Source organism: Macaca mulatta, chromosome 12, assembly GCF_049350105.2.
Source record: "Macaca mulatta isolate MMU2019108-1 chromosome 12, T2T-MMU8v2.0, whole genome shotgun sequence".
In the NCBI taxonomy this organism is placed as follows: Eukaryota; Metazoa; Chordata; class Mammalia; order Primates; family Cercopithecidae; genus Macaca; species Macaca mulatta.
Genome location: NC_133417.1, coordinates 57,919,258 through 57,943,264, shown reverse-complemented (window position 1 = coordinate 57,943,264; position 24,007 = coordinate 57,919,258). Strand labels below are relative to the sequence as shown.

Genomic DNA, 24,007 nt, shown 5'->3' with positions numbered 1-24,007 from the left:
GATGGATAGGAGACAGAATGAGCATGTAGCTCCCACCTGGACAGAGAGAACAGTGTGTGAAGACTCATTGTGAACTTTTGCTTCAAGAACCACCACAATAACATACAAGAAAAACAGGAAAGAATTCACAGACCCTTTGAAAGAAGTGGCTTGCAGCTGCAAACTCTGTAAGATAATCAAAAAACTGTGAGTTCCCAAAGTGTGAGGTGGGGTATACCTACCTCCAAACACACGCCCACTAAGAACCCTGAAAATTCAGATCACAGGATAAGATTTGAGCTGACCTTGAGTTGAAACAGATTTAGGGAGCTGAATGAAATGCAGAAGTAGAAGCAGCAGCAGGAAGAGCTCTGTAGTCATTGCCGGTCCCCAGCTCAAGCCCAGGGAAGCCATTCCTGTTTTTTTGTTTTTTGTTTTTTGAGACAGAGTCTCACTCTGTCTCCCAGGCTGGAGTACAGTGGTGCGATCTCTGCTCACTGCAAGCTCCGCCTCGTGGGTTCACGCCATTCTCCTGCCTCAGCCTCCTGAGTAGCTGGGACTACAGGCGCCCGCCACCACGCCTGGCTAATTTTTTTTTATTTTTAGTAGAGATGGGGTTTCACCATGTTAGCCAGGATGGTCTCCATCTGACCTCATGATCCGCCTGCCTCGGCCTCCCAAAGTAGCCACTGCGCCTGACCGCCATTCCTGGTTTTATCTCACAGGATCCTTGGGGATGGGAAGACAGCCAGCCCTGAGGTGCGGCCACAGGGTGAACAAGATCCCAGCTGAACTTTGTAATAATTTCAACTGAGCATAGATTTTCCTGAGCAGAATCTGGAGGGAGGAAAATAGGAATTACAGATATGAGTGTAGAAGCTGCAGCCAATGGTGCATGCAGGTGGGGAGGGGCCAGGTCTGAGAGTCCTGCTTGTTTTGTTGGCTGGGAGGCTTGTAGACTTGGGGAAGAGCTCAGCCTTGCTGGTCAGCTGCCTGGATATAAACTCAGTGCTGTTGGTAGTGGGGAGGGAGGGCATAGTAGGAGTGAAAATGACCTTGCTGGCTGTGTGGGAACCGGGTGAGGCCTGTCATTGCTAGCTTTCCTCCACTCCCCTGGTGACATGTATGATGCAGCAGAGGCAGCCATAATCCCACTGGAAACATAACTCCATTGGCCTGAGAACCACCCTCTCAACCTCCACAATAGCAACAGCAAGGCCTGCCTAACGAGAGTCTGAACTCAGACCCACCCAAACCTGCCCTTACCTGATGGGCTTTCTCTACTCGCCCTGGTATCTGAAGACAAAAGACATAAATAATAACCAGCATGATGAATGGAAGAGTTCCTCATATCTCAATACTAACATTGAATGTAAATGGCCTAAGTGCCCCACTTAAAGATATAGATGGCAGAATGGATAAAAATCCACCAACTATGTGCTGTCTTCAAAAGACTCACCTAACACATAAGAACTCATGTAAACTTAAGGTAAAGGAGTTGAAAGAGATACTCCATGCAAATGGACACCGAAAGTGAGCAGGAGTAGCTTTTCTTACATCAGACAAAACAGACTTTAATGCAACAACAGTTTAAAAAGACAGAGAGGGACATTATATAATGATAAAAGGATTAGAGCAACAGGAAAATATCACAATCCTAAATATATATGCACCTAACACTGGAGCTCCCAAGTTTATAAAACAATTACTGCTAGACCTAAGAGCTGAGATAGACGGCAATACAATAATAGTGGGGGATGTCAATACTCCACTGACAGCACAAGATAGGAGAATGTCCAGTAGGTAGGACAATCAGAACACATACGACATTTGTCATTTACATTTTTCATCTTATATGTGTGCAGTTTGTGGTGTCCCAAAACAATTACAAGAGTAACATCAAAGTTCACTGATCCTAGATCACCATAACAAATATAATAATAATAAAAATTTTGAAATATTTCAAGAATTACCAAAATGTGAAACAGAGACACAAAGTGAGCTCACGCTGCTGGAAAAAATGATGCCAACAGACTTGCTTAATGCAGGGTTGTTACACACCTTCAATTTGTTAAAAAACATATCTGTGAGGCACACAAAAATGAAGCACAATAAAATGAGGTATGCTTGTACCTATATATCTACTCTCTGCATAGAATTAATAAAAGTATGATTTAAACTTTTCCTTTAGTTTCTGGCAAATTTTGCTGCCTTACAATTGCATAGATTTTTTTAAAAACACAAACTTCATTTGCATAAATATGATGCTACATCTTTAGCATCCTGAGAATTTTTTTTTTATGTTTTGCTTGGCCAGGGGAGGGAAATCTTGTTGTGGAAAAGTTTTTCAGATTTATGTTCTGATTATTTTTCTTAAGAATTATACCTGAAATAATGAGGAAACACTAATTCAAAGGAAAAGAATAGGGTTTTTACAAGATGAAATCAGATTTCCCTCTAATTCTTTATGGGACTAGATATTGGAGCTAGAAAGAAAAAGAATTAATGTAATAATTCTTAATACATTAATAATGTAATACTAGTCAAAAACTTACTGGAGTAAGTGATCTTCAAATAGAATGGTTTTCAACTTTGTTTACGTCTCTGTCACATCAAAGCAATACCACATACTATCATCAGCAGTAACAATAGCTCATTATGGCAATAATTCTTATGTGGGAAGGGGAATTCAGATTTGGTTGGGGTGGTTCACATCATAACAAAGGGGTAGGAGAGGAAATGAATGAATGTATGCATTTTGAGAGAGCTTCCAGGTGAAGTTGACATAAATTACCACCCTTCTCCCTTCCCACTCCATGGCTACCATAGTTGCACACTCTCTTCCCCAGAGTTAATGTCTGCTTAAAGTCTGGGTCACAAGAAGTTGATTTGAGACCTGGGGACTTACAACAGAACTGAGTTCAGTTGGAGCAGTGGAACCTATATTCATATTCCGACTGTACTCCTCTGAAATGAACTGAATTATTTGTTTCTTAAGGCAAACTATAAACCAAAGCTGAATCCAGCCACAGTTGTCTTAAGCCTACACAGTGATTTCTTTTTAAATGTGTGTTTAGTTGTCTTTAGATAGAGCATAGATTTTTCCAGTTTTCTATAATTGCCTCTACTCTTTCTTAAACCAGGTTTCATCCATTTATCTGTTTTCTAACTGGCCCCTACAGGGATTTACTTTTTGACTTCTTCGTTAAGACAGGAGACTTTGTTAAGATGTAAGGTGTCTTATTTTAAAAAGCAAGGATTTTCTAATTGTAAGTATGTGACAAGGAATGCAGGAACAGAGGGAAAGGTTTCTCAGCACAAGTGTTATTATTCCATTTTATTATCTTTTGCCCAAAGATCTTGCTCCTACCAGGTCCACAATGAGCTCAAGAAACTATAGAGTGAGACTGGGTCATCTGGATAATTGATGTAAATAAACAAAAGGCCTTTGTTTGGGACCCCACGGGCTGCCTGAGGTTTGGGATCAAATGAAACTTTGCCATTAGCCTGTGTCTCTGTCACTCTCTTGTCATTACTGGTTAAATCGCACTGTTCCCAGTGGTATGTCAACGTAACAACCTTCCTTGACAAGTAAATCAAGAATTCTCTTCCCAATTGCCTTATTATTGTCCTAGGTCAATATTTCTGGATCCTTAAGAAGCTTGTTTCTAGGTCTCACCTTGATTTTGTTTAAGTTAAAGGCCAAAAAAAGATTTAATATTATAGAAAATCCACAATCTAAATTTTTTGGCAGAATTTGACTCCATTTCTGCCAAGGTACAACTATCATCGAGAGTAACTGATGAGGCAAGGAAAGAACACAAATGCATGAAGAGAAAGGAGTGATTAACATAATAAAGAAGTCTAGGGACTACAGACAAATTAATCTATCCCAGGCCCTTATTTCAATACTGGCAAAATGTTACCATTCTAATATTACCTTCAATGCACAGAAAATAAAGTATATCTCTGTGATTTGAAAGAATTTTTAACATTATCTACTCTTTCCTGAAGAAGTACTCATTACCCTGTGATAGCCTTGAGTTGGCAAAGCTGATATTCCATGAGTTGATTTACAACCATGCATTTCCCTTAAAATTCAGGAAACTACAATTAGGTGAGCCATATTGCACCGATTATGTCAAATGGTTCAAAAAGTTCGTGCACAGTTTACAAAAGGCAAGATATTAGCATTCCTTTCTACACAATTTTGATTTTCAGTTGTGCTTTTTTGTACATATTATAATGGTGTAAATTTCTCTTTCACTATAAAACTATAGGTTTTAATCTATGAAATCAATTTAGTAGGTCATAACAGAAGTTTTAATGGAAGAATAAAATAAGAAAGAGAATGAAACATAAGCCAGCATCACAAATATTGTTTTATGAACTTTTTTTGTGTCTTAGGCCACAGTGTAAAATGTCTTTCTTACTGTAGTTCATGGGTCAAAATTTTTGAAAAACAGGAATTCAGGAGCATTTCCCTTCATAACGTGCTGTCTCCCTGGGCTCCACTCCTGAACTAAGGCTTAGGTTGCCTCTGATCTCGAATACATAAACCGATCTGGGATTTTAATTTCCATCTTCTTCCTTCCAGCCAGAGGGAGCAGGATCCAGGTCCACTTATCAAAAGACATACTTAGAGCTCTTTTTTGTCCGTCTCTCAGACTCCCTTTCTCCCAGTTCTTGAGATTTTTATCTGACTTAGGATAAATCTGATTTAGGACAGAAAACTGTCTTTGGTAGGATTTGGTTATATCTGTTATTCATGGCATAACTCCATGCCCCAAGTACTTCAGTGTTCTAACTTTTTAAGTCATTCATTACAAATGCCCAAGTTCTTCAAACTTAAAAAAAAAAATTCTGCCAAAAGTATTGCCTTTTCCTAAGGTAATGGATACCCGAATCTGTGTTTTAGTCCAAATAGGAAGAAGGCTGCGGGGTAAAGAGAAATTATCAGACATGAATAACATTTCAATAAAAGTTCCAACACTATCCTTAATATTAAATTTAAAAGAATAAGTGAATATAAAATTCAAAAGGTTATGTGTATATGAATGACACTTTTACACTGGTATTTACACTTGCCAAATTCTGTTTAACCAAATCCTATTTTTATTCAAAACTTGAATGAAACAATTCTTTTATGTTTTTTCTAAAAAATTTACATAATAATTTTTAAAATCTCTGAGTTCATATATGACCTTTGACTTTAGATTAATATAAACTTTTTTCAATGATCGTGAGTTTTCATTTTATGTTAAATAAACCGTGCAAATTTGACGTGATGCAAAATAACATGGCTAAACTCTCAATTCTGGCATAAAATTTGGGGAAAAAATTGTTTAAACCTCTTAAATTGTGAAAGCTCACCAAGAATTTTATGATTTCAGAGCTGACGGGACAACTTCATTGTAAATGATATGTACATAATTGCCAAACAGATAAGGATTTTATGTAAATGACAACTTTTATGTAAACTACCCACCCACAATCTTTCTTCTGTAACCAGTAATCATATTTTGTTTATGTGCATCAGTATTGTGCAGGAAATATCTGTGCTATTTTCATTCATTCTTACCATACTTTAATTTTTCCTTATATATAATACACTGTATATTATTGATCAAGTAATGGGGCTAGTGTTAGTGCAGGAATATGCCAAAATCAATAATGATGGCGGAAAGTCAGATATGATAAAAGCCCATGAAGGAGGCCAATCAATTGTCATGACACCCTGTACTGGTAAAAACAAGCTAGATTTATTCAGGCTTAAGGAAAATTTAGTCCATAAGAGTTTTGAATTATGGGTGGCCTTCAGAAAAACATTCCTTGCATAAAATGTAAATGCTAGTCCTTGAACTACTTATAACTGTGGCAATAAGTACTTCAGAGTTGGGAATTATTCTGATGACTGTTATTTTCCTCAAACTACTATCAAAATGATTCAAATCAGCACATCTTTGGCTCCATTATTTTCAAATTTTTTTCCTGCTAACATGATTTATCAGGAGTTGGGGAAGTGATTGCAGCTATTTAACGTGTCTATACATTGTTTTTGAGATGCCTGTGACCTTTCTCTTGTACCTTTTAGAAAGAGGATGCCTAACAGCTTTGTGAAGTTGCTTTTCCCACTTGAAAATGTGTTAAGCACCTGTCAGTCACTGCCTTATTTTCTTTACAAATACATATTGTTAGAGAGTCTTTACCAGACTTTATAAGTTAGACATTTCTATCAATCAAGGTCCAACTAGGAAAACAGAAACCTTTCTAAGCATTTAAAACAAAGACAATTTAATATAGGGATGAGGATCAGGGAGAGAAATCAGGGAGGCAGCAGAGGTTAGAAACAGGAGAAACAGTGACCACCCTAGAGCTAGAGGGAACAAGGAGAGGAGTGGATTATGGAAACCAAGGGTCTACGCTGGCAGAGCGGGACTCAGGACATGGTTGCCAAAGGGTTATGGGGTCATAGAGAAGAACAAGCAGCGCTAGAGATGAGACCAAGGCAGAGAAAGAGGAGGAGAAATAGCCTGACATCTCCTTTCCTCCAGCGTGCCAATCTCCTGCCAAGGTTTCCCATTGGTCTAACCCAAGATAGAACCCAGAAAGCACATCCTGTAGGGGTAGCTCCCTTGCCAAACCAAGCACAGCAGGAGAAGAAAGGGCCTGGATCAAATCTTAGAGTAAGCCCAGGACAGCTCTACCTCCCCCTTCTCTTCTGATGAGGAAACCATCCAGCTTCTAGCCAATAGCTTAGCTTTGTGCCTGTGAGCTAAAAAAATCTGTGTTCTATCCCTTCCATGACAATCATGACATACAATTTCAGAAGAGAGCATTCTCAAAAAACTTAGAGTTGCAATCTCACTTATACCAGAATATGACTCTAAAAAATAAATTTAAATGGATTTTAAATATCTTTTATGGATATATAAATTTATTTTATCCTAAAGGACTCAGACCTAAAATGCTCTACAATGTGGTTTAGTTTAAGATACCTAGTATAGAAATATAACAAATTCAGTATAATTGCTTCCTTTTTAATAAAACCCATCCACCATTTGGTCTTGAACTGCAGCAGGGGCAATGAGCATAATAAATCTCAATCTCATTAACCTTTTTAGTCAGTCATACATAGGTGACTTTGGTCTCAAAATCTCTGAGTTGATTTCTATAAGGTTTATAGATGTAATTCCTAAAGAGCTTAAGATAATAGAAACTCAGTCTCTGCTTTCAAATGATTAATATTTTAATTAAGTATATTTTTCTTACTTTTCCTCTATGCCATTAATATAACCACACCTGCTGGAATTCAAGGAGGATGTAAATGACTTTCCCTAACTAATTGACAATCTCCGCAAATGTACAAATCCAATTTGATGTACAAAATCCATTTCCCTAATCTTAGCAAACTATAAGTTAAGAAATGAGGCTGTGACAAGCTTATTGATTCCTTACCAACAATTTTCTCTAATATGCTGCTTCTATTCCATAAATTAAGATGTTACCACTGTGCCCTCTAAAACTCATATTAATTATTAACAAGCTTCCCCACAACTTCAACTTCTTTACTAAGCATTGCCTGTCTCCTTTAGAGAAAACTAGCTCTTCCCTGAGGACTCTGCTTTCTTGCAGGTCTTTCAAGGGGAAGCCGTTCACTTTCCAACATCTCATGCACTTTGGGGTCTGAATCAGGGAACCCCTTGCTCTTCACTGCTGCTCCAGGACCATTCAACTCCCCCCGTTTCTATCATCCTCTCTTCCTTCATGGCTCACTTATGCCATTGGCTAAGTATCCTACTCTCCTCTTAGTGAGGAAGACCGAGCTCCTGGTTAGTCTCCCTCATTCACTGAAGACTTTGACACAGAACTCACTGCCAGTGGCGACCTTAACTTCTTCCAACATCATAGCTACTAACATTTTCAACATCCATGGGGAGAACAATTCCCTAAAATCTCAATGCCTTGACTCCCCATCTCTATGACCTTCTTCTTCCAGTCAAATCCTTCTTCTTTTTTTCCCCAAAAACTCCTTCCATTATTCTCTTATTATAAAAATACCTAAACCTGAGGTTCCCAGTCCATGTGCCAAGGGGCCCCAGGGTACTCTAGCAGATTCACAGGGACACCATGAGATATTTTCAATTTTCAAGAGAAGCATAGCGACATCTGTCAGATATCATGCAAACTACTAGTTGGAGGAAGTTCAGAGTTTCAACATTAGATAACTACATTCTTTTTTAAAATGTCATATCTTTCTCAAGCTGGGTTTTCAGCAGTGGCTGTGATAAAAAGGAAGTATCACATGGAAATCAATATGGTACAGAAAGCTGTAGAGGTAGGACAGAGGTGTCCAGTTTGATTTAAAATTTGAAAAGATGTGCAGTGCCCAATAAGCACTAAGTTATGTTAAATAACAAATACTTATGTTATATGGACCTAATTACTTAATAAGCAAAACTTTTAATTTTTTTCTTTGGGCCTAGAAGCAGGAAAAAATTACTGAGACACTAAAGGAACTGGGAAAGTTTGGGAAACTCTGTCCTTGTCAATTGTTAATTTTTCTTTTCTTTTCTTATTTCCCTTAGATTTATTTGATGGCCCATACAGGGTTTGAACCCGTGACAAAATTTATTTATTTATTTTTATCTCCTTTATATTTTAAAGTTTTTTTTAATAATTTCAACTTTTATTTTAGATTCAGGGGGGTACATGTAGAGGTTTGTTTCATGGGTGTATTGCATGATGCTAATGTTTGATGTATGAATGATCCCATTACCCAAGTACTGAGCATAATACCCAATAGGTAGTTCTTCAGTCTTTTCCACCCTCCTTTTCTCCCCTCTCTAGTAGTCCTCAGTGTCTACTGTTTCCATCTTTATGTCCACATGTACCCAACGTTTAGTTTCTACTTATGTGAGAGCATGTGGTATTTGGTTTTCTGTTGAAATCACTTGTAAGTTTCCCGAGGATAATGGCCTCCAGCTGCAACCATGTGGCCAAAAAGGATATAATTTCATTCTTTTTTTATAGCTGAATAGTATTCCATGTTGTATATGTACTACGTTTTCTTGATCCAATCCATCATTGATGGGAACCTAGGTTGATTTTTTAGAAGCATCTGTTATGTCTATGTCTTTTGCCCACTTTTTAATGGGGTTATTTATTTTTTGCTTAAGTTCCTTATAGATTGTGAATATTAGACCTTTGTCAGATGCATAGTTTGTGAATATTTTCTCCCATTCTGTAGGTTGTCTGTTTACTCTGTTAGTTTCTTTTGCTGTGCAGAAGCTCTTTTGTCTAATTAGGTCCAATTTGACCATTTCTTTTTTGTTGCAATTGCTTTTGAAGACTTAGCCATAAATTCTTTCCCAAGGGCAATGTCCAGAATGATATTTCCTAGCTTTTCCTTGTAGGATTCTTATAGTTTGAGGTCTTACATTTAAACATTGAGTTCATCTTCAGTTAATTTATATATATGATGAAAGGTAGGGGTCCAGTTTCATTCTTCTGCTTACGGCTAGCCAGCTATCCCAGCACTATTTATTGAATAGGGAGTCCCTTTCCCATTGCTTATTTTTGTCAAATTTGTTGAAGCTCAGATGGCTGGAGGTGTGAGGCTTTATTTCTGGGTTCTGTAACCTGCTCCATCTGTCTATGTGTCTGTTTTTGTACCAGTACATGCCGTTTTGGTTACTGTAGCATTCGTTTTTCTTTTAATGTATCCCCCTCACTATCTTGTTTTATTTTTGTTTATATTCCCACCCCGTTGTTGCTTATTAGGGTTTCTTTTAGTTTGTTTGGGTAATCATGATACATCTCTTTACTTCCATTGGTTCTGACTCTTTTTGCCTGATTTCTATCATAATTTACCTCCTCCTCTGTAATGATTTCTAAATCCCCCATTATTAATTACTTATTGTAATGAAATGTTATATTGTAAAGAAAAGAAAATTGGCTTCATGAAGGTCTGTGCACAAACACATAAATATCTGTTTTACATGTTTGGGTGTGTGTGTGTTTGTGTGTGTATGTGTATGTGAAGCTAATTATGTACCTCATCCTCCCTCTAAATGGGAAATGTTACAGTGACTTGATCTTATACAATTGTGGGGACCTGTTGAGCAATCCCTGTAAGGCTGTCTTCTTCACATCTGATGCTAGAGCTTGAAGGTGGGTGTATGGTGGGAAACAGCAAGATAAAGCTGGAACTCCCAAGTACAAAGCATACTAAAACCTGTGTCAATCCTCTTGCCTCTGGCATTACTGATACGGATGTCCTTCAAAAGTTAGGTCACACACTGGGGCCTATCATGGGGAGGGGGGAGGGGGGAGGGATTGCATTGGGAGTTATACCTGATGTAAATGACGAGTTGATGGGTATAGCACACCAACATGACACAAGTATACATATGTACCAAACCTGCATGTTATGCACATGTACCCTAGAACTTAAAATATAATAATAATAATAAATAAATAAATAAGAAAGAAAGGAAAAAAAAAGTTAGGTCCCTTCATTACATAGCTAAACACATGCACACACACCCCTGAAGCAGGATGCAGGACATAGTAGAACAGTTCCAGCCCAGTCAGTGCCTCACAGCAACAAGATGAGTCCACCAATCATTCAGCCACAGAATGCATGACCTACAAAACAGCTGCTGCTTCCCTTCCTCCCTCCAAATCTCACATCAGTCTGTCTCCACTCTAACTGGAAACATGCAGGAGAGGGAATTATGGGAAAAGTAGTTTGGCTGAGTCAAGGGACACATTACAAAGCCTCCAGAAGCACAGTACCTACTTCCTTTACCAAAGTAGCTTACAATTATAGTTACAGGCAAAATATGTGTTCATTGAAAGACAAGTATCAGAAGCTCAGTATATTATGAATAGTAAATGAGTGGCTTCAAAAGAAGTAGGGAGAAGTGCAGGCAGTGGTTAATAAAGCTGATACAATGGAAAGATTTCAAGTAGGTTAATAAGTGTGGGAAAGCAGCACTCCATTGAAGGAAAATGGCAAAGTCCCAGAGGCAGGAATAACCAGGCATTCTGAGACAATGGCAGATCGATCTAACCAGACCAAAGGTTCTGTGAAGTGAGGAGTGGGTAAATAAGCCTGGAAACAAAGGCTGGGGACAGACGACAGTCTCTGATGGCAAGCCCCAGCACCCAGTTTTATTTTGCAGGCAGACAAAATGTCCTCATGATTTCTCTGACTCGCTCCTATTGGTTTTGATTCTTCTCACCCGGTTTTAGATTAACATCATCCATTAATTGTGCTGAAATGTCATATAGAAAAGAAAGTTGGTTAGAAAGCCCTCAAGCAAAGAGATAAGTGTGTAGTTCTACATCCCATGGGGATACACTAAGAAAGTCAAGGCCAAGGGGAGATATATACATACATACATATATATGTGTGTGCATATATACACATTAATATATTAATACATTAATTTAAATATAATGTAATATTATATATAATGTAAGGCAAATGGGGCATGGGATGTAAAAAAGTCTTTCTAAGATACTGAACCTGCAAAATACAGTAACAGTGCACAAAAGAGTCAGGCAAAAGGAAACTGAAGACATGGGCTTTTTCCCCCACAGCATTCCTCACAAAATAAAATTAGGGTCAGATTATAATTTGGAATCTTTGGCTATATATGCCTCAAGCTTCTTCCTACATTTTATAGGACTCCAGCCTGCCCAGTAAATTGATAAGCCATTGTTATTCTCTCTACCCAGCAGATAGTTAAATACCTTCTATCCCCATCTTCAGGTCTACTAACCAGAAGGGATGACCCCAGTAAGATTCAAGCTGGGACAGCAGAAAGCTTGATGGTCTCCAAGTAAGTGTTTCTTAGCTCCTCTCCTGAGAAGCCTCTGGTACTAGGATAACCAGGTCCTTCTGTACGTTATATCTTCCTCATGACCTCCTCCCTGGGCAGAAGCATCTCCAGGAAGCTGGGTTCACTAATTGCTTCTGTACGATGCAATCAATAACTTAATTATTTTTCAATGGACAAAACTGTACTCTCTTCCCACAGTCTTGTGCTCTGATGCTTCCAGCTGGAGAACTGCAGCAGGGGAAGGGCAGAAGGGCAGCAGGGGCCCCCCTGCTAAGTTTGTTTCCATGGAAAGAGCCGTGGGATAATATCCAGAACTGGATCATGATCCCTATTCTGCAGCCCACTAACTGTGCCATGGGCTTTGTAAAATGAATTGGTTAAATTAGATATCTCTAGGATTTCTTCCAGATTTAACTTTTTTTCAAATTTCAAGATATGCTCATTAAAATGAGATCCAAAATTTTACTTATCAAATTGGCAGAAATTAAAATAATACTACTGTTTGCTGTTGGCAAGCCCTGTTACCCTGCAGGTGAGAGATCATTTTAGTAAGAAAAACATGGTTAGCATTTGCCATTATACAGAATAGCTTTTTAAATGTACATGCTCCCAGGCATTCCCGTCCTTCACTACCAGAATTATCTGTTTCAAGGACCTATTGGAATGACTAAACAAGCTAGTTCAGACTTCATCCTGGTGGAGATGTGGGGTCAGAATGGCTCCCACAAATGAGAATCTCCAAGTGTACCGCTACCTTGAGCCCACCCAAACTCTTCTCCTTTAATCTCGAGAGAAAAAAAAAAAAAAGCTTTCTTTCACCCACATCAAGGCCTGTTTGGTGGCGATGTCCAATTATTTGAAGAAAATCCTCACCCCACCCACAATGTGTAGCCTGCACTCTAGTTCTGCTAAAAATAATCTGAATTGATATTACTAGAAAGAGGATTTAACATTTCAAATTCAAGCATAAGTATTTGGAACAGTTCTCTAGGCTTACCTGAGAATATATCTAGTATCTAGATGTATGAAATTGGCCCAACTCATAGAAAAGAAGTTTTCCATAAACACAAAGTTTCTGTCATAGTTGGGAGAAATTGCTTACAACTCTCCAAAATGGCACTTTCCAGCCTCCACAATTTAAGATTCATTCTCCCAAGGCATTCGTCTACATACACAAGTACATGTATGGACACATACTATCTTACTCCATTTTTTATTGCTATAACAGAATACCACAGACTGGGTAATTTGTGAAGAAAATAAGTTTATTTAGCTCATGTTTTTGGAGGTTGATAAGTCCAAGAGCATAGCATTGGCATCTGGTGGAGGTTTTCTTGCGATGTTATAAAATGATGGGGGGCATCACATGATGAGAGAGCAACAGTGTATATGCTCAGGTCTTTCTTCCTCTTCTTATTTTTTGGTTTTTTGTTTGTTTGTTTCTTCGTTTTGAGACAAAGTTTTGCTCTTTTCACCCAGGCTGGAGTGCAATGGCATGATCTTAGCTCACTGCAACCTCTGCCTCCCGGGTTCAAGTGATTCTCCTGCCTCAGCCTCCCAAGTAGCTGGGATTACAGGTGCATGCCACCATGCCCAACTAATTTTGTATTTTTAGTTGAGATGGGGTTTCACCACATTGGCCAGGCTGGTCCTGAACTCCTGACCTCTGGTGATCTGCCCGCCTCAGCGTCCCAAAGTGCTGGGATTACAGGCATGAGCCACTGCACCCAGCCTCTTCCTCTTCTTATAAAACTACCAGTTCCATCATAGGGCCCCCATCTTATGGCTTTATTTAATCTCAATTACCTTCTAAAGCTCCACCTCCAAATACCATCAAAATATGAATTTGTAGATCAAGTTTCCAGAACATGAAATTTCGGGGACACATTCAAACCATAACATATACTCACAGAAAATTGTTCCAAGGATGGCTTCTGTTCATGGTGGGTAGTTCCTAAACTCCTTAATCATAGCCCAAGAAACCAAACAGAATGGAGTGACAGTGGGGAAAATCTGGAGGGTGATCCTTATTAACTGGTTTTCTCCAGTTTTCAAAGATCAGTACAGCATGCCTTCATTCCAGTTTAGCTACATAGTTGAGTGAGTTTCCCAGATTCTAGGAGAGATAAAATGACTGAGGCACCTGCTTCCCTGGCAAATTCTACCATATCAACTGAATAATGGGAATGTTTACCTTCCCTAGGGTATCTTCAGTCCATTGTAGAAAAACTAATTTAAAAGCTTCTGGGTTAGTGGTAGAAACTACATTCTTAATTTTTAAAGTTTTAAGCAAAAGATAACATTTTCTTAAAGAAAGGAGAGGAAGTGGGTAACCCAAAAGGCTGTACTCTGGATGAGTAATTAAAAATTTCTCCTTTTAACTTTGATAGTTATAATAGGTTAGTAGAGTGTTGATAGATTGAGATTAAAAAGATAACATTTTCTTAAAGAAGCGAGAGAAAGTGGGTAACCCAAGGGGCTGTGCTCTAGATGAGTAATTAAAAATCTCTCTTTTTAACTTTGATAGTTATAATAGGTTAGTACAATGTTGATAGATTGAGGTTATATTTTTAAAGAAAGAATCATCAGAAAAAACTTAAATCTGTGCAATAAGTTTGTATTTCAATAATAACCTTAACCATCATATTTAAAATGTTGATGATACCATAATATAATAATTATAATGATTTAGTGAAAAACTAGATACAATTATAAACGATTTTACCTGGACAGTCCACAGTTGGAAGGGCCTTCTTTTTTCAAGTCCAAGATTTTTCCTTTTCCACTGTAAGAAAAGTGTTTAATATATTTCTAGAAAAACTTTCATTCACAAGACAAGCTATGGCCACCATGATCCTCACAAGACAATCTATCCAGAAATGTAGCAGATATTCTTACTCACACAAAAACATCCCAACTGCATAGGTCACTATTGGTTCCACAGGTATTTGAGAATTTGTATAAAAATTTAAGCCTCTATCCTCAGAAAATAACTACTTTTCTTTAAGCAGAAATATTTCTAATTTTAATGAAAATTCTAAATAGTAAGAATAACAAAATTCAAACAGGTAATTGCCTGATGAAAATATAACCAAGAGACACATTGCATAGAAAAATAATGATTTTCTAATAGAACTTCACTAAGAGAGAAAGAATGATGAAAACGAATTCTTATATAAACTTCAAAATGCAAAGTGAATGTCTCTCACTGAAAATTCCTATCAGAGGAATATACTACCAGTATGTCATTAATCTATAAAATATATCCCAATAGAAATACAGAATTTAACTGATCTTTATAAACTATATGTACATATATTCTCCTCCATTAAAAACACTGGCAATTGCTTTAAACAATTGTATCCTCTCTCAAAAATTTTTCAGAAATAAAATTCTATGCTACCATAGTCTTAAGACTATCTTAGAAATTCATGCAGTAGCAATCATTTAATACTTAGATATATGGGCGTCAAATCTATATATACTTTCAACTATTCCCACCCCTGTAGAATGTTCTCCTTTGCCATGTGGAATAGACAGTCAAAAATATTCTCAGATTTAAAAAGTTGACAAACCCTTAGCTAGACTAAGGAAAAAAAAAAGAGAGAGAGAGAGAAGAATCAAATAACTAAAATTAGAAATGAAGAAGGAACATTACAACTGATGTCCCAGAAATAAACAAGATTATAAGAGAGTACTATAAACTTATAATCTACCAAGACTGACTCATAAAGAAATAAAAAAAATCTGAACAGATTTATAACAACTATGGAGACAGAAAATGTAATTAAAAGCCTCCTAACCAAAAAAAAAAAAAAAAAAAAAAAAAAAAAAAAAAAAAGCTAAGATAGCTTTACTAAAAAAATCCACCACACATTTAAAGAAGAATTAACATCAATCCTCATCAAACTCTTCCAAAGAATTGAAGAGGAGGAAATATTTCCAAATTTATTCTAGGAAGCCAGCATTACTATGATATCAAGAGCAGACAAAGAAGTACAGTACACGAAAAGAAAATTACAGACCAATATCCCTGGTGTATATTGACACAAAAATTCTCAACAAAATACTAAAATACTGATATAAAAATTGTCAACAAAATAATTTTAATATGCTGCATAACCAGCATATTAAAAGGATGATACACCAAAATCAAGTGAAATATATACCTAAAATACAAGGATGGTTCAACAGAGTAAAATCAGTTAATTTAACACGTCACATTAACAAAGTGAAGGACAAAAAGTAATCATCTCAATTGATGCAGAAAAAGCATTTGACAAAATTCAACATGCTTTCCCGATAAAAACACTCATCAAACTAGGAATAAAAGGAAACTACCTCAACACAATAAAAGATGTGTATGGAAAGCTCACAGCTAACATCATACTCAATGGTGAAAGACTGAAAACTTTTCTTCTAAGATCAGGAACAAGAAAAGGATGCCCATTCTCATCACTTCTATTCATCATAGTCCTAGAAGTTCTAGCTAGAGTAATTAGGCAAGAAAAATAAATAAAAGGCATTCAAATTAGGAAAGAAAAAGTAAAATTATCCCTGTTTTCAGATAACATGATCTTATACAGTTGGCTCTCTGTATCCATGAGGAATTGGTTTTAGGACACCCCCATGGATACCAAAATTCATAGGTACTCAAGTAGCTCATCTAAAATAGCATAATACAGTTGGTCCTTCGTATCCACAGGTTTCAATCTGTATTTGGTTCAATTCATGTATGCAAAACCCACAATAAAGAGGGCTAACTGCATTTAGAAACTCCTAAAGATTACACATACACACACACACACAAACTGTCACAACCAATAAATAATTTCATCAAAATCTCAGGATAGAAAATAAATCCATAAAAAACAGTTGCATTTCCATACACAAACATTAATAAATTGAAAAAGGAAATTAGGAAAACAATTTTATTTATTATAGCATCAAGAATACAAATGTTAGGAATAAATTTGACCTAGGAAGTGAAAAATTTATACACTGAACACCACAAAACATTGCAAAAAGAAATCAAAGAAGACAGAAGTAAATGGAAAGATATCCCATGTTCTCCAATTGGAAGACATTACTTTTTAAATGTCCATACTAACTAAAATGATCTATAGATTCAATATATCCTTATCAACATCCCAATGGCATTTTTGCAAAAATAGAAAAAAAATCTAAAATTCATATAAATTTTGATGGGATCTCAAATAGCCAAAACAATTAGGAAAGAAGAATAAAGTTGGAAGCTTCACACTTTTTTATTTCAAAACACACTGCAAGCAACAGCAATCAAAACAGTTGGTACTGACATAGATATATATAATAATGGAACAGAATAGGGAGCCCAGAAATAAACTCTTGCATAGATGGCCAAACGATTTTCAACAACGATGCCAAAGCTGCACAATGGGGAAATGATACTCTCTTCAAAATGTTGTGAAAGGTGTTGGGAAAAACAGATATCCACAAGCACAAGAATAAAGTTGGACCTCTACCTTATACCGTATATAAAAACTAACTCAAAATTGAATAAAGATCTGAAGGTAAGACCTAAAACTATAAAACTCCTAGAAGAAAACCTAGGGGAAAGAATCAGAACATTTGAATTTGGCAATGATTTCTTGAATATGACACCCAAAGTACAGGAAACAAAAGAAAAAACAGACAAACAGGAATACATCAAACAGAAAAACTTCCGTGCATCAAAGAAAACAGTCAACAGAGTGAAAAGGCAACCTACAGAATGGGAGAAAATACTTGCAAATTGTTTATATATATATATATAAATTGTTACAACTCAACCTTTATAGAATATATAGTGAACTTTTTCAAAGTAACAAGAACAAAAATAAACATAATTCTAAATGGACAAAGGACTTGAATAGACAATTCTTCAAACAAGATATACAAATGGCCAAGAAGCATATGAAAAGGCATTTGACATCACTACTAATAGAAGCAATACAAATCAAAACCACAATGAGATATAGCCTCACAGTTATTAGGATGGCCACTGTTGAACAAAAAAAATAACAAGTGTTGGCAAGAAAGTGGAGGTATTGGGAGCCTTATGCTCTGTTGCTGAGACTGTAAAATGATAGAGCCATTGTGGAAAACAGTGTGAGAGTTCCCCAAAAGAATTAAAAATAGAATTACCATGTAATCCAGCAATCTCACTTCTGTATATACATTTAAAAGTATTCAGAGCAGGGCCTGGAAGAGATATTTGCACATCCATGTTCATCACAGCATCATTCATAACAGACAAAAGGTGGAAACAACTCAAATGTCCATGGACAGATGAACGAATATAGAAAAAGTGGTATATATACACAATGAAATATCATGCAGTCTTAAAAAAGGAAATTCTGTTACATACTACAACATGGAAGAATCTTGAGGCCATTACACTAAGCAAAATAAGTCAGTCACAAAATGACAAATTCTGTATAATTCCACACATATGAAATACCTAAATTAGTCAAAATCATAGAAACAGAAAGTAGAAAGTTGCTTGCTAAGGGCTGGGGGAGGTAGGAGGAGACCTGCAGTTTACAGGATAAAGAGCTTCAGTGTTATAGGATGAAAAGATTATAGAGCTCAATTGCACAACACTGTGAATATACATAAGAGTTCTGACTTGTACACTTGGTCGGGTGTGGTGGCTCACGCCTGTAATCCCAGCACTTTGGGAGGCTGAGGTGGGCAGATCACCTGAAGTTGGGAGTTCGAGACCAGGCTGACCAACATGGAGAAATCCCGTCTCTACTAAAAATACAAAATTAGCTGAGCATGGTGGCAGGCGACTGTAATCCCACCTGCTCAGGAGGCCGAGGCAGGAGAATGGCTTGAACCCAGGAGGCACAGGTTGCGGTTAGCCAAGATCATGCCATTGTACTCCAGCCTGGGCAACAAGAGAGAAACTGTCTCAAAAAGAAAAAAAAAAAAAAAAGAGTTCTGACTTGTACACTTAAAAATGGTTAACAGGGTAAATTTTATTTTACGTGTTTGTTTACCACAATAAAAAGAAATAGCCCAAGTATCCTCTTATGGTTTTCAGGTACTCGAAGTAACTATGTAATTAGTAGGTTATAATGGTGACTCCATATGCATCCTCTTTGAAGTAATTTTGAAAAAACTATTAATGTCCAAGGCATCATACCAAGAATATTGAGAAATAGAACATAAATAAAAATCAGCCAATGTCACACTTTCAATAAATTTAAAACCCCTAATAGAGGAAAGATGTGCAGGACAGTTCTCCAGGTGGTCTTGTACCAACCTAGATCTCCCCATTTCTTGCTCATAGTTCTCAAGAATAACCACAGAATGTGCTGGGAATATGATATCTTGAAATTGGGAAGGAACTGCCTCAAACAGCCTGGACATTGTTCCTGTCCCTCCCAGAGAAGGTAACATCTTGAGTTAGGGAATAAGTGCCAGGGATAGCCCAGACTTTGCTCCTCTCTCATCTGGAACAGGATGTCCTTCAAAGCTTTGCCCACTGTGTCATGTGGTCTCTGAGGTATATAACCAAGGCAGGGTGGATTTTGGGATGCCTCAGCTGTGGTGCAAAGTCCAGCATATGCAGTCGAGATGCCATCCACCATGGTAGCTTTCTTGAGTCTTGAGAGACTGGCTCACAATGGATCTGAGGTGTTTTTGTTTGTTTGTTTTTCTGTCCCTTGCTGTTGACCTGTAAGTAATTAACTTGCTTTACATAACCTGTATGTGAGTATCTTCTGTCTCACTGAACTCAGACAAACTGGTAATCAGTGCCTGGTGGACTTAAAGAGTAGCCCAGGATGCAGTGGGCATAAGTACACAGATACATCTTTCTGGCGGTAGACCTAACAATGACCTTTGCTATTAGCAAACCCGCTTGGAACTAATAGCACAGAGCAAGGAGGCATAAGGGAAGGACAAATTAATTCCTTTTGGCAAGTGGGAAAGAAGGAGTAGATTAGAAAAAATGCCATAAGGAAGTTGCCCTTTGAGTCAGATTTGGAAAGATAGAGTTTATACAGAGAGGAGGGAAAGGGCACTCCAGGTTGAGGGAATAGTATGAAGAATGGCAAAAAAAGCAGGAAGATACAGAACATACAAGGTAAAGGTAATTTCTTTGATTTGGTAGAAAATGAAAACACGAAAGAAAAAGAGAAAATAAGATTTTATTTTCCTTTCCTCTGCATAAATACCAAGGAGTAGGGTTGCTGGATTGTATGGTAGTCGCATTTTTAGTTTTTTTTGAGAAACCTCCATACTGTTTAGTTCCTTTTCTCTGTATCCTTGCCAACATTTGTTATTTTTTGGTTTTTTGATAATACCCATTCTAACTGAGGTGAGATGATATCTCATTGTGGCTTTGATTTGCATTTCACTGATGATTCATAATCGTGAGCATTTTTTTCATTCTTTATATAACTCTTGGTCATTTGTATGTATTCTTTTAAAAGAAAATCTATTCATATCCTTTGTCTACTTTTTTAATGTCACTTTTAAGTTCAGGAGTACATGTGCATTGCCGACTTTTGCTGCGGAGTTGAGTTCCTTGTGTATTGTGGATGTCGGTGACTTGTCAGATGGATAATTTGTAAATATTTTCTGTCATTTTACAGATTGTCTCTTCAGTCTGTTGCTTATTTCCTTTGCTTTGCAGAAGCTTTTTAGTTTAATATAGTCCCATTAGGATATTTTTGTCTTTTCTGACTATACTTGTGAAGTCTTAGATATAAAATCTTTGCCTAGATGACCTGGGAGCATTTTCTCTATGTTTTCTTCTATAATCTTATGTTTTGAGTCTTATGTGTAAGTTTTTAATCCACTTTGATTTGATTTTTATATGGTAATAGATAAGAGTCTAGTTTCATTCTTCTGCATATAGACACCCAGTTTCTCTAGCACCATTTAGTGAAAAGACTGTCTTTTCCCCAATGTATATTCTCGGCACCTTGTCAAAAATCAGTTGGCTACAAATATGTGAATTTATTTCTGGGTTTTCTATCCTGTTCTACTGGTCTATATGTATCTGTTTTTATACCAATATCATGCCTTTAGGATTACTATAACTTTGCAGCATATCTTGAAGTCAGGTACTGTGATAACTTCAGCTTTGGGTTTTTGTTGTTGTTGTTGTTTTGTTTTTTCTGGCTCAGGGTTGTTTGGATATTTGGGTATTTCGTGGTTCCATGCAAAATTTAAGATTGTTCTTTCTATTTCTGTGAAAAATGCCATTGGTATTTTGATGGGTACTGCATTGAATCTGTGAATTGCTCTGGGTAGTATTGTCATTTTAACAATATTAATTATTCCAATCCATAAGCATGGGATTTCTTTCCATTTGTTTGGGTCCTCTTTAATTTCTTCCATTATTGTTTTACAGTTTACATTATAGAAGTGTTTCACCTCCTTGGTTAAATTTATACCAAGATCTTTTATTATTTTTTGTAGCTATTGTAAATGAAGTTGTTTTCTTGATTTCTTTTTTCTGCTAGTTTATTATTGGTGTGTTAAATGTTACTACTTTTTGTATGCTGATTGTATCCCAGAACTTAGCTGAATTTACCAGTTCAAAGATTTTTTTTGGTAGAAGCTTTAAGCTTTTCTAAATATATCACATCATCTACAAAGACAATTTGACTTACTCTTTCTGATTTGTATGCTTTTTATTTCTAGTTCTTGCCTGATTGCTCTAACTAGGACTTCCAATAGTATGCTGAATAAGAGTGGTAAAAGTGGGCATCTTTGTCTTATCCCAATTCATAAAAGATTTTAGCTTTTCTCCATTCAGCATGATGTTAGCTGTGGATTTGTTTTACATCAACTTTCTTATGTTGTGGTATATTCCTTCAATTCCTACATTATTGAGAGTTTTTATCATGAAGAGATGTTAAATTTTGTCAACTGCCTTTTTCTGCATCTATTGATACAATCATAGTATTTCATCCTTTGTTCTGTTGATATGATGTATCACATTTATTAATTTGCATCTGTTGTACCATGCTTGCATTCCTGGGATAAATCTCACTCAATCACGGTGGGTTATCCTTCTGATGTGTTGTTGCATTTGGTTTGTTTTGTTGATATTTTTGTTTCTATGTTCATCAGAGATACTGGCCTATAGTTTTCTTTTTATGTTATGGCATTGTCTGGTTTTGCTACCAGTGTAATGTTGGCCTCCTAGTATGCATTAGAAAGATTCTCTCCTTTCCATTTTTTGGCAATACGGCAGGCATGCTGATCTTTGGGCCTCCAGGTGTCATATAGGGATGCCAGTAGTGGCAGATCTGAGCACGCTGGTCCTTGTGCCTCCAGACAGCTTACTTGGGTGCCAGTAATGGCATTGGTAGGCCAGGTCCATGGGTCCTTGGGCCCCTGCTCAGCATGTGTGGCATCACCAATGGCAGTAGTGGCAACAGCCAACCCTCAGGCCCCAAGCCTCATGCTAAGACTGACAGCAGAGACAACAGTTGGCTGGGCAGGCTAGTCCCCAGTCAAGCTGGTGAACACAAGTGGATGTCAGTGGTGGCAGCAGCAGAAGACTGGGCAAATCAGTCCCTGGTTCCCTTGGAGATGCATGCAGGTGCCAGTGGCAGGTTGGGTGGGCCTGTCTTCAGGCCACAAGAAAACATATTTGGGCACCGGCAGTGGCAGAAAGTATGGGCCTGTCCTCAGGCCCCAAGACTGCTCTAGTTCCCAGGCCCCTTGAAGGTGTGTGCAGATGCACAGTGGTCCTGCTGCTAAATAGGGTGGGTTTTCTGTCAATGGCAGCAGCTCCAGACAGGCAGTTGTCTGGCTCTGAGCAGCACACACTTCAGCTCCCTTTGTCCCAGATGCAGCCTCCCTGGTACACTGCACTACATATTCCCTGAAAACATAGAACACTGAGTGGGCTAGAATGCTGGAGTCCTACCCCCACTACCAGGTCCAGCTGGTGTCACAATACTGCAGCCTTCTGGGTTGATGTCAGGGATATCATCAAGGCTTCAGAAATGTGGGTGTATAGGGACTATCTCATCATTTTGAGAGCCCAGTCCCACCAGAGTAGTACAAAATTATACTGTGCTGCAGCCGCTTGAGTCTCGGGGGATGTATGGGAACCAATACAAACTTCCTCTCTGGATCAATGCTGTCATCTGGACACCAGGCAGCTCCCTACACTAACTCAGGGCCCAAAAGAGCCAAGGGGCTTATCAGTGGCTAGAATTGCAGGAGTACGTGGTGGGAATGTAGACCACTGAGAATCTCTCACTTACATTTTCCTCATGATGGAGAATTTCTCCTGACTCCAAACCAATCCTGGCCAGTATGGCTGTCTTGCTTTCCTCTCCTTCTGTATCTCAGGAGTTCCCTGTCACTTTCTTGCTGGATGCTAGTGTTCTCTCTTAGAAGCTCTGTTCAACATGTGGTTATCTATTTGTTGTTTTGGTCCTTGTCTGTGAAGGAGGTGAGTGCCTAGTGCCAAGTGCCTCTAGTCAGCCATCTCGTAGCCCCCTCACCACCTGTATTCTAAGTTCATTCTTCCAGCACCATTGTTCACAATGTATCATAAAAGATTTTAAAAAATTTCTTGTCTGTGCATCTGGAAGAAAGTACAACTAAAACAAGTGGAAGAGAGGAAAGAAAATCAATGATGAAAACCATGTCAAAAGCTGTTACTAATAAATGTCAAATTTCATATATTATGATATAATAGCTCATGTTTTCAAACAGAAGATAATTACCTTCCACAAAGCTACCTGAACAAAATGTAAGCTGAATCATAAACCTTCACAAATTCAGACTAATTGTGCAAGCCAGCTAAAAATTAGAAATTTACATTATATTCAAATTTGAAAGAAATTCAAAATATAAAATGCTATTTTCTTGAACTTGTCAGGTTACAAATTAAGTTCATTTCCAACAAAGCTCAACTGGAAAATAAATCCACAACAAAACAAATGATATGGTGGAAAGAGTGCTTAAAAGAAGTTTAGAGCCAACTTAGACTGCTAGATGCTAGATGATCACCTTTTTTTCCAATTATTTTATTGTGGCAAAATACATGTGAATAAAATTTACCTTATCCATTTTAAGTATAAAGTGCCGTGGTATTACATTCATATTGTTGTATAACCATCACCATGGTCTATCTCTAGAACTCTTCATCTTGCAAAACTGAAACTATA

At 37.4% G+C, this 24,007-nt stretch overlaps 1 pseudogene; it reads right to left on the bottom strand.

Moving 5' to 3' along the window:
• The window catches only part of LOC106992584 (ATP synthase peripheral stalk subunit b, mitochondrial pseudogene), a 139,831-nt pseudogene extending 117,631 nt beyond the window's left edge, over window positions 1-22,200 (bottom strand).
• Window positions 22,201-24,007: the final 1,807 nt, after the last annotated feature.